Raw genomic sequence first — 12,637 nt, 5'->3', positions numbered from 1 at the left:
AATAGTACAGGTTCTCAAAGAGGAAGACACGGTCTTAATCCCAGCTCGATTCATTATGCTACATAGGTGCATCTTTATAGGCTTCCGAACCTCCCTAAACTTCAGTGTCCATCCATATCAGAAAAATAGGGCTAGTATTAAAAGTACTCAGTTATGATGCCGAAAGTATTTAACTATTCACAATTACTATTATGAAACACTGCGTGTGTGGGCAAACAAGTCATTAAACCAATGTAAATTCGAATTTGGCACCCACCTCCTTGTTTTTCTTTTTAAAATGGGAGAGGCAAAACCTCATTTTAAATTACTGCTCATCCACAGTCATCAAGACAGTATGGTACTGGCACAAAGACAGAAATATAGATCAATGGAACAGAATAGAAAGCCCAGAGATAAATCCACGAACCTATGGTCACCTTATCTTCGACAAAGGAGGCAAGGATATACAATGGGAAAAAGACAACCTCTTTAACAAGTGGTGCTGGGAAAACTGGTCAACCACCTGTAAAAGAATGAAACTAGAACACTTTCTAACACCATACACAAAAATAAACTCAAAATGGATTAAAGATCTAAATGTAAGACCAGAAACTATAAAACTCCTAGAGGAAAACATAGGCAAAACACTCTCCGACATAAATCACAGCAGGATCCTCTATGACCCACATCCCAGAATTTTTGAAACAAAAGCAAAAATAAACAAATGGGACCTAATGAAACTTAAAAGCTTTTGCACAACAAAGGAAACTATAAGCAAGGTGAAAAGACAGCCCTCAGATTGGGAGAAAATAATAGCAAATGAAGCAACAGACAAAGGATTAATCTCAAAAATATACAAGCAACTCCTCCAGCTCAACTCCAGAAAAATAAATGACCCAATCAAAAAATGGGCCAAAGAACTAAACAGACATTTCTCCAAGGAAGACATACAGATGGCAAAAAAACACATGAAAAGATGCTCAACATCACTCATTATCAGAGAAATGCAAATCAAAACCACAATGAGGTACCATTATACGCCAGTCAGGATGGCTGCTATCCAAAAGTCTACAAGCAATAAATGCTGGAGAGGGTGTGGAGAAAAGGGAACCCTCTTACACTGTTGGTGGGAATGCAAATTAGTACAGCCACTATGGAAAACAGTGTGGAGATTTCTTAAAAAGCTGGAAATAGAACTGCCACATGACCCAGCAATCCCACTTCTGGGCATACACACCGAGGAAACCAGATCTGAAAGAGACACGTGCACCCCAATGTTCATCGCAGCACTGTTTATAATAGCCAGGACATGGAAGCAACCCAGATGCCCATCAGCAGACGAGTGGATGAGGAAGCTGTGGCACATATACACCATGGAATATTACTCAGCCATTAAAAAGAATTCATTTGAATCAGTTCTAATGAGATGGATGAAACTGGAGCCCATTATACAGAGCGAAGTAAGCCAGAAAGATAAAGACCATTACAGTATACTAACACATATATATGGAATTTAGAAAGATGGTAACGATAACCCTATATGCAAAACAGAAAAAGAGACTCAGATGTATAGAACAGACTTGTGGACTCTGGGAGAAGGCGAGGGTGGGATGTTTCAAGAGAACAGCATCGAAACATGTATATTATCTAGGGTGAAACAGATCACCAGCCCAGGTTGGGTGCATGAGACAAGTGCTCGGGCCTGGCGCACTGGAAAGACCCAGAGGGATCGGGTGGAGAGGGAGGTGGGAGGGGGGACCGGGATGGGGAATACATGTAAATCCATGGCTAATTCATTTCAATGTATGACAAAAACTACTGTAATGATGTAAAGTAATTAGCCTCCAACTAATAAAAATAAATGGAAAAATAAAAAATAAAAAAATAATAAATTACTGCTCATCATAAATAAGTGCAAAGAGAAAGTCAAACCACTTTTCTCACTTTTTCAACCAGTGTCACTACTCCTCAGAATATAGCATTTCTTTAGCATTCAATCAAACGAGAACACAGTACAGAGTAACTGGTAATATGTACCTGTCTTTTAACTATTATACTTTTTATGCTTCTAGAAATGCAGGAATAATCAAAGATACATTTGATACAATATACACACAGAAAAACATGCACATTGAAGCTAAAAACAACTATTAAAGAGGGATTAACCTATGAGAAAGGGACTGGAAAGGAGTTATATAGAAATGAAAATACTTTATTCAAAGTATGTTTTCCTGTTTTGCTCGAAAAAAAAGTTTCTGTTTTGTCTTTTCCATTTGGCATGTAGCTTTTTACTTTTTAATATATATAGTAAGGAACATTTCACACATATAAAAAAAAGAAGGCATAACTGTGTTAACTCTCCCTTATAATCTGGCTCCCACAATTATCAACCCAATTATAATACTCAAAATATTATAATCTGTTGGTCACTGGGAAGAGGGGTTATTTTGAACATTCTTACTAATACTTGTCTATATTCTCCAGGGTGTTTGGAATGACTCTATTAATGAGAATCAGTATAATATAGTAATTAAGAGCACAGGCTCTTGCTTACACTCAAATCTACCACTGAGCAGCCAGTTAACCTTGCCTCTAGACACAATAAATAGTGACTATCTCACAGGGAGAAGCTTGAAACGCAACATTTAAAGTGCTTATTAGAACAGGACCCAGCATACAATACCAAATAAAGGTTGTTATCATTACTCAATATTTTGGAGATACAATCGTGAGTTTAAAAAATGTTTTTTAAAAAAAATGCTTTTAAGTCCTATACAAAAGAGATCCCACATAAATAAAACAGATTCTAGTATAACTGTGTATATGGAGAAGGGGTCTTTAAAATAGTATCCCCCTGTTTAATTCAGAAATGAAGTCATCATGTTGAACTCTAGTAGCAGGAGAGGTTAAGGGTTTGTGTGGATGCTAGAAAAAGTCCATCAAAGTCCTTTAGTGTAGCAGGAAGATTACCAAGACTATACACTTCTCTGTTGAGGCTACTGTACTTTGATCCAAAGCAGAGATATACAAAGAAGCATGTCAGCAGGTTTACCAAGATACCTCTGACCAACACCAACCGTGTCAGGTGTACAATGTATATCACCAGAAAAAAAGAAGAAAAAAACCTCTTACCTTCTTTTTTTGTTCTCTTTTGCTGCTTTTGGTAAAAAAATACAGACCATCTCAGAGGCTAAAATAAAATGTATTTCTATACTACCTCCATGCCAAAAAGGAAATTAAATGACTAAATTACCATCCCTTTGTTTAGCAAACAGAACAGTTTTCCATTTGTCAAGGCAACAGCTACCTCACAGTTATCTCAGCACTGCTTAAAGAATTATTTTTCTAGTCAATCTACCAAGTGTCCTAACTGGCACCTAAAAACCATTAAATTCCATGGAAACACTAAAAAGCATAAGCAAATTTTAAATTAGCTATTGGTGGATAATAATCCTTCAAGAAGCTAAAATGCCATGGAAATATGTAAGTACTCAAATGAATCAACAGTAATCTCTTATGTGCCTTGGGCTACAGTACACGATATATGTAAGTTTCAGAAAGATAACAGTTTAATCAATGCTCCAAATGACTAATGTTGACACTGCCTAAGAAATACTCAGTTACTCAAGATGTATTTTTCAAAAAGGAAAACCTGCTAGATGACATTTTATTGAGGTAGATTTTTTAAAAACAGTAAGCATTCAAATTGATTACTAAGGCAGTGCCAGTGTAGCCAAGGGAATCAAGATATTAAATTTGATACTAAAATTCTCAGTAAATAATGTATTTAAACACACTGTGTGATAATAAATCTATGAAAACCATCTTTTTATATGCAACAATCTCAAAGAGGCATTAAAACAATAACAAGAGATAATTCAAACAGATGAACCCATCCTACATCAAAAGGTACCAAGGATCCTTGGAGAAACAGCTAATTTCAAAGTTGGGCAGAAAAAGTACAAGAAGAATCTAAAACATCTTCTGCCAGATAAGTAAAGAAATGCTCAATGAATAACTGGAACATTTCAAAGGGACACAGGAGCCACCTTGAAGGGGCTCCTACTGGCCAAAAGAGGGAAACCATCAGCATCAACCTTTAAGTGTTGGCTGTCCCATAATCTTGTTAGGGATATATGCATATGTCAAAATTGAATGACTTAAGATGTGTAAGTAAATTATATTCAGGTAAAAAATTAAAACCCACTCAGTAAAACTTGCATCTATGATTCCACATTGACAAGGAAATGAATGATGAATAAATTAAAAAATATAGCAAGAGGAAAGCTCTTCCTTACAATAAAATGTTAATAAACATAGCAGGAATGATGGAAACAGAATTATCTTTCAGCAACCATCATGAAGGTGACTGATTTCATAAGAGTTGTCAATAGATCCTAAACTGGTGAGTGAAGGTGTGATAAAGAACGGAATATTGACATATTCCTGGCATATGATTCAATTATCAGTACTAGAATGATGTCATGCACTGAGAATAAAAGCACATCCTTTCTGTGATATACATGCCAAGAATGATTTTGACTATGAGAAAAATTAGATGCACAGAATGTAAGGTCTGTATTCCTTAACACTCTAAAGGACATGAAACACAGTGAAAACTGAGAAAGACTTTCAAATTGAAGTACTCTGAAGAGACGTAATAATCAAATGTAACATGTATTCCTGAACTGAGCATGGGCCAGAAAAGGCAAAAGACTAATTAGGAAAGTTGATGAACTCTGAAACGGGCTTGAGACTAGGATGGTAGTATACCAATGCTGATTTTCCAATTTAGACAGTTGAATGCAATGATAAGGAGAAGAGTGTCCTTTTTGTTGGGGATTATGCTCTGCAGTATTTAGGGATGAAAGGACATCATGTCTGCAGCTTGCTCTCAAAGTCTGAAGATAGCAGTAAGATGTTATGGAAAAATCTGAAAGAACTTTTCTGCCAACCCAATATATGTATACATGTACAGAGATTATATGAATTCTGTGTACTATAAAATTGAAATACATGAAAAAATTATTTTTAAACAGTATGTATTTATTGGGTATTTGTATATTTTTTCTATGAACTGCTCATACATGTTATTTATCTGAGTTACTCATTTTTTTAAAAACTGAACTGTAAAAAGTTCTTCCATATTAAAAAAAAAATTTAACCCTTTCCTCCAAGCACAAGAATCCTCTGGATGGCACATATTTATATTTATTAATTTTCTTCCTAAACTTTAGGTTACCTTGTGAGATGGAACCACAAATTATTTATAAGTAAATTTTAGGCCCATGTCTATTAACCAGAGAGAGACCTACATATTCATAGAGGGGTGTCTGCATATTCCTGGAAACTTAAATAACTCAAAAAAGACATTCTAACTAGAATGCTCATCATCTGCAAAGAGGTAAGAGAGAAATATACTGGGAAGGACATTTATTAAGTACAACCTGTATTTAAGACATTATTCTATGCACCAAAAAGCAAAGGCACTTTCTCCATGTTAACATAAAGGTAGACAATTTATTTTGTCCTCAGAGTAGTTAAACTTATCTGTTATCTTGCTAGTGAAATTGAAACCTTATTCAAATGAATCTACTTTAGCATAACATCACCCAGAGCATACCATGCTTATTTATAATGTTTAAACTTTAATAATCTCGAAGGTTCAGCTTAGTTCAGTTCAGTCGCTCAGTCATGTCCAACTCTTTGTGACCCCATGAACCGCAGCACGCCAGGCCTCCCTGCCCACCACCAACTCCCAGAGTTCACCCAAACCCATGCCCATTGAGTCGGTGATGCCATCCAGCCATCTCATCCTCTGTCATCCCCTTCTCCTTCTGCCCTCAATCTTTCCCAGCATCAGGGTCTTTTCAATGAGTCAGCTCTTCACATCAGGTAGCCAAAGTACTGGAGTTTCAGCTTCAACATCAGTCCTTCCAATGAACACCCAGGACTGATCTCCTTTAGGATGGACTTGCAGTCCAAGGGACTCTCAAGAGTCTTCTCTTACACCACAGCTCGAAAGCGAAGGTTACAGCCAGTTCAAAAATCAGAAGCACAAAGAAAAACCATAAACTGGCACTATAATAATTTACATCTGGCCATGTGGATTTGGGGTTTGGGTCTTGGTTCACTAGTTCTCTGGATACAAGCCATCACTTATTTGTTATCTGATTTCAGAATGGCTGCTGTCTACTTGAACTACTCAACATACAGATTAAGACCCTGGCAAATTTGAACACTCTGGTTTTGGAATGAGAGACTGCAATTCATTTACTGAATAACTTTGGGTGTATCTTTGGGTGTATGTCACCCCACCACTTTGATTTTTGGTTTCCTCTCTGTAGACTGATCTTGTAGGGTGCTTGAGAGTTTTAAATTAGGTAGCATGTTCAGAAACTTTTGGAGACTGACAGGTCCTGAGTAAAACACTTAGCAAATACTAGATGAAGCCATATGAAATTGCTATTTTTCTTAAATCAAAAAAGGTCAAATATTGGCAATTTTATATTAGGTTCAATCTCATACTGATTTTCTCCACTTCCTTTAAGCAGCTGGGAAACCACAGACCAACACCCAAGAAACAAAACAGTCCTGTTCCACAAGCTGCTCAAACACAGTTTCTGCTCTATTCATGCGCAAGACAAGAGCTTTGCAGGACGAATCATTCTGGAGCTTGCAGGACTCCACCTCTGTGTATCAACTCCTGCTGCCAGAGAACTGGGCCTCACACAGAGATCTAGGTCCTGGGCCAACCAACGGTGGACTCATTACACCACTAATGAAGCTATAGCTATTTTCCCACCTGATGGCTGTCTGGTTCACCAACCACGTTTCTGTCCGCTTTTATGTTCTCAAGAATATGACCTTGGGAATTCCCTGGAAGTCCAATGGTTAGGACTTTGTGCTTTCACAAGCCACACAGCATAGCCAAAAAAAAAAAAAAAATACAGATGGACAGATACACAGACAGACACGACCTTGAAAGAAACCATCAAAAGCAAACCATAATCTCTGATCGCTTGAAAAACCTATCCATTCTTTGTCTAGTGAGCAAAAGGAACTGAAGCACGTAACGCGTGGCGAGCAGAACTCTCAGGCTACAGAGCGCACTCGAACCTCAGAGCCCAAGGTAGCCCTTTCGGAAACCAGTGCTGCAGCACCCACTGTCCTACTACACACTAGCTGTGCTTGGTCCAAATGGGTACGAGCACTCTGTGAAGGTGAACATTTCACACTGCATTTCAGTGGTTTGTATCCGTCTTCTCTCCTAGATTGAGCAACTTAAAACAGAAACGGCATCTTATATATTTATCTTCAGATATCCCAGTCCTAGAATTGTACCTACATACAAGAGAATTCAGGAATCATGTATTGAACCACAGAAGTTAGACATAAGTTAAGCACTGCTAAACGGTATTTTTCTTAAGGTTAAAATTATTCACATTTCAAAAACAAAGGTCACATAAATTGGGAGGAATCTTGTATACTAAGAGATCAAAAACATGAGCTCTGGAATCAAGAGTATCTGGGTTCAAACTCCTCATCCATGTGACCTTGGTTGTTGCTGTTCAGCTGCTCAGTCATGTCCAACTCTTTTCTAGCCCCATGGACAGCAGCCCGCCAGGCTCCTCTGTCCATGGGATTTCCCAGGCAAGAATACCGGAGTGGGTTGCCATTTCCTTCTCCAAAGGATCTTTCTGGACCAGGGATTGAACCTGGGTCTCCTGCATCAGCAGGTGGATTCCTTACAACTGAGCCACCAGAGAAGCCCACATGTGACCTTTGGGACACGTTATTTAACTTCTCTGAGCCTAATTTCACATTTGTAAAGTGGAATTGATAATAGTAATAAAGTAAACATATGACATGTATTTATATATTCTATAAATAAATTATATAATATAAAAACATATAATAAAATTACCTATTGCACATAAAATTGTCATATGCTAATAAATCTAAAATGCAGTTTATAATTTATGAGATGATCAAATTTTCACAGTTAAAAAGAGTCCATATAGTTTTACAAAGAATAAGCTGCTAATGTGACAAGCATCAATTATCAGATTATTTCTCTTAACAAACAGGTATGTTCTGGCCATACATTTTGCCATCAAGAATTTGATTATACTGATTGTTAGCAATCTGATCCCAAGTGTGCCAAGCAGGTTCTCCCTGTTAAGAATTCAAAACTGAAAGACTTGTCACCCTGTGTTAGCCATATTCTGGCATGTGTGGGGAGGAGAGAAAATCAGTCTACAAAGAAAGAGAAACAGTAATAAAGAAAAAGGACAGACATACAGAGAAAAAAAGGGACATATGTGAGCGTGTGTGTCTGCTCAGTGACTGAGAGAACCACTACACTCAGTTTCTGACAGCTTTCCCAAAGTTAAATCTCTCCTCAAACATGACTGCACTCTCTACTTGCAGGCACTCAGTATCCATAAAATAAATTCTCTTTTCGGCTTTCAACAATCTCAGATGGTTTCTATTACTGTAACCAAAACAGCCTTAGTTAAACACATCAGAAAGACGACACAAAATGTAGTATCAAGTCTACATTTACTAAGCATCCATGACGTCCTGGGCTATTTAGGACTTAGAGGCTATTCATACAAATAGGAAACCAATTCCAGTTTCAAATTTTAAGTAAAATAGTCACAATATATAAAATTATAGAAGACCAATAAGGAATAATGAAATATGGATATACAAAGTAAAACACCAGATTTTTTATGGTCATTTTAACTTTATTATTTAATATGAGAATATTTGTCATGAATGTTTAAGATGTGAAAAAAACATAATAAAACATCTCTTGAGATTACCACCAACTATAAAACTCCCAACACCACTGACCCTGCTTCCTCTACAAGGACACCACTATTATGTGCATTTTGGTTATCTTTCCTATGGAAAAATCATTTTAAAAAGTTACTGAGAGTCATCAGTCATTATTACAGCAGCTTTAGAAGCCAGCACTAAAACACAACTTCTGGACTTTGATTTTTAAAAATCAACTGAAAGGCCTTTGTAGGTCTGGCTCTAGACCCTTATCAACTTATTAAAAATATATTTATACTAAAAACAACAGTTTCCAATTTCAACAGACTTTTCTCCTTTTTCCAGTCATATTTTTTAAAACTTAGAATATCTTACCAAATCAGAAGAAAAAAAGAGAGCACTGATCAAGAGTAAGTAAGGAAGAGAGAATTCCCTGGCGGTCCCACAGTTAGGACTCGGTGCTTTCACGGCTGCGGCCTGGGTTTGATACTTGGTTGGAGAACTAAGACCCCCACAAGCCATGCAAAAAAAATAAAGTAGGAATAATAACTACTCAATAAAATACTAGTTAAGTGAATGAATGAACCGATCAATCAATCAAACCAGATCAAAACTGAACTACCAGTAGGCAGTTCCTGGTGAGGTGCCCAGAATATACAAAAAACAAAATATATTTTTCCTGTCTTCAAAAATTCATTATCCCATTGGACACAATGAGCAAAAGAATAAATCAATGTTTAAAGACAAAAAAATTTCCCCCCTACAAGTTCAAATTAATCTATATATTTACTTACTTTTTAAAAATATTCTAACCCTTAAGTAATAATATCTAATAAATGTTAGGTTTATCTGACTTAGTACAATGCTCTCCAAGTTCAGCAATGCTGTCAAAAAGAATTTTTTTTTTAAAGTAACTCTTCAAGGGCTGTGACAGTGAGAAGACTAACTGGACACATTTAATATCATATACTCCAGATAGCAAGATTTGGATGGGGGCTGGGGAGTTGCCAAAACTTTCAAATTAAAATCTCAGAAACCTCAAACTAATCTGATTCACAATTCTGAAAGACCGCAGTGAAAATAAGACCCCAGGTGGATCAGTACATTCTCAGGATTTCATTATGAAACCCGGCTTGCTATCTTTTATGATGACCATGCCCATCCTGTCACCAGCTAAACTCTGCCACTTTATGATCCTCGGACATGGCTGAAGTCATGAAAAACATTCCAATGGCACTCCACATAAAGCATTCCCAACTGGAGAGGAAAGCCAACAGAGCTCTTAGATTCTAGCATTTCCCTTGCTAATTGATTGTCCCCAAGAAAATACCGAAGAAAGAATCCACTGGGCTGTAATTACCCAGGTGACATGATAAATTAGAAGTGATGTGGGGAAGATTCCCTGAGCACATAAAAAAATAAGGGCTCTATTATTTACCTTAACAATAGATAAGAAAGTATGCTTTTCTAATAACCACTCCTTACGTTGATCTACATGAGCATGTGTCCTATGAATGTCTTGAAAGAAAAGTAGCAGGTGCACAACACACACAAGTTGACAACAGTGCCATCAACTGTCCACTCACTTTCAGCACACTGTGTTAGGTACGCTCACACGTATAAATTCTACAGATTACAATATGCTTGTTCATGTGAGTTTACATTTTATCATAAACTAGAAAAGAGGTTTTAAAAGGGTGTCACCAAGACCAACATCATTGACATCACCCAGGAACTTGTCAGAAATGCAAAGTCTCAGGCCCCACTCTAGGCATCCTGAATCAGAAACTCTGGGGGATGGAATCAGCAATCTGTGTTTTAGCAAATTTTCCAGAGAACTCAGATGTCCCACAGTTTGATCTAGAGGTCATTTCTCTAGGAACTTGTACTAGATATATTCAGCAACTAGCAGACTCTCTACTTGGTTTCCTGACTAATACAGTATGAGGTAATATGGGAGGAACACCCAAGGTGAAAGCAACTTGGGAAATTACAGCTACCATTTAAAGACTTGGGGCTTCCCAGGCAGCTCAGTGGTAAAGACTCCACCTGCAATGCAGGATACCCAGGTTCGATCCCTGGATCAGGAAGAATCCCTGGAGAAGGAAATGGCTACCCACTCCACTATTCTTGCCTGCAGAATTCCATGGACAGAGGAGCCTGGCGGGCTAGTCCACGGGGTCACAAAAAGTCAGACAAAATTGAGCAACTAACACTTTAAAGACTTGAGAGATGCCATGATGGTGATAATGAAAAAAAAAAAACAGCTAACACAGACACAGAATGAAATGACGCAATGTAAATATGCATTTAAAATAATGTAACATCAGGACTTCGCTCGTGGTCCAGTGCCTAAGTCTCCCTCCTTCCAAGGCAGGGGGCATGGGTGTTATCCCTCTGCTGGGAACTAAGATCTCATGTGCTGCATGGCATGGCATGACCAAACAATAAACAAATAACAGAGTAGACAATTGGCTTAAGAAGATTCTAGTGAAGAAATCAGAAACTGAGATAAAGTTATCAGTGTAAAAAGAAAAGGCTAAGAAAAATGAAGGTTAAGACATCTCTATGAAAAGTTAATACAGCAGGCCTGACTGCTATTTTTGGCCTACTTTCAAGGTTGGCCCTTGGATGGCATCTGGGAGGTTGTGGGAACCTGAATTTCCAGACGGTTCTCATAACTAATTGATAAGAGTGGCTCACTGCACCTAAACAGTATGTACAAACAATAGTTTATGCTAAAGATCTGCTTTGATCTGCTTTGATTCCAGTATGTGCCAGGTATGGGCTTTTTAAGTGACCAGTCCCCAGTAAAAACCCTAGGTGCTGTGTCTCCAGCAAGCTTTCCTGTTGGCAACAGTTGCGATATGTTGGCACAATTCACTGCTAGAAGAATTACCTGCGTCCTGTGACTACTGGACTGGAAGCTTGCACCTGGCTTCCCCAACACTTCACCCCAAGCATCCTCTCCTTTTGCTGATTACGCTTTGTATCCTTAAGCCTAAGTACAACTATACACCAAGTCCTGTGAGTTCTCTCAACAAGTTACCAAACCTGAGGGTGGCCTTGAGGATTTCCAATACACTCTTACTTCAATTCAGAGTTCTCTGCCAGTCACATAACAGGGTTAAAAACACTGACCAGACCAACAAATCCGCCATGTTTACATTATTCTTACTTGATGCATTAATAATATAAAATGTGGCCCAGAATAAAAAGTCACAGACTCCACAGACTGAAGGGATAACCTACCACCAGACTACTCTCACCAAGACAACTCTATACAGCATGTCACAAGGCAAGCAGGAGTTTTGTATATTTAATTCAGCGGTCAGCGACTCTAGGAAAGCTGGCTGATATCTAACACATCTTTTCTTTCTATCACTTAAAGACCAATGTTTTAAATATTAGAGCTAGGCATAAATGAAGAGAAAGTAATATATTACTAATCCTGCTATGTATCAATATTGTCAATAAGAGAATAATTCTCAGGCACAAAAATGACCCTTAAAACTTTCCTATTTGGGGGAAGTGGTGGTGGCATGGCACACGGGGACTTGAGTTTGTAAAAATGAAATTTCAAGCAGTAGTAATGGCAGTTGGAGAGGGGCTGGGATGACAGACCTGACCTCCAGTATTCCAAAACCTCTGTTTCTAGGTGGCAACAAACCTTTAATTTGGTACCCAATGAACCTGCCTGAGCATGCAGGATTTGAAGAAGTCACTGGCATTACAACCAGGGAAGTCCAAAAGGTTTTATGTGCAGACTTCAAGATGAAAATAAAGCTAGATATTGTGTGTAATTCCTAGTAAAGCTGACATGGGAACTGCAGATTCTCTGGGCCACATATATCAGAAACTTAAGGTGAAA

General features: G+C 37.8%; 1 protein-coding gene and 1 long non-coding RNA gene across 13 annotated transcripts in view; one reads left to right on the top strand and one right to left on the bottom strand.

Annotated features, from left to right (window-relative positions):
- The window catches only part of ARID4B (AT-rich interaction domain 4B), a 136,130-nt gene that overhangs the window by 83,080 nt on the left and 40,413 nt on the right, over positions 1–12,637 (bottom strand). The gene's annotated exons all lie outside the window — the stretch shown is intronic.
- LOC110135492 (uncharacterized) lies at positions 3,306–6,788 on the top strand. Of its 3 annotated transcripts, none has more exons than XR_002313384.2 (3): positions 3,306–3,462; positions 5,217–5,383; positions 6,534–6,788. It is a non-coding gene; the product is annotated as an uncharacterized lncRNA (long non-coding RNA). The 3 variants fall into 3 exon arrangements; XR_002313386.2 differs by having other exon boundaries at positions 6,531–6,788; XR_002313385.2 differs by lacking the exon at positions 6,534–6,788 and adding an exon at positions 6,160–6,381.

The sequence above is a fragment of the Odocoileus virginianus genome, chromosome 7 (genome assembly GCF_023699985.2).
Source record: "Odocoileus virginianus isolate 20LAN1187 ecotype Illinois chromosome 7, Ovbor_1.2, whole genome shotgun sequence".
Classification (NCBI taxonomy): Eukaryota; Metazoa; Chordata; class Mammalia; order Artiodactyla; family Cervidae; genus Odocoileus; species Odocoileus virginianus.
The sequence above is the reverse complement of the archived record's forward strand: the minus strand, read 5'-3'. Positions and strand labels throughout refer to the sequence as shown.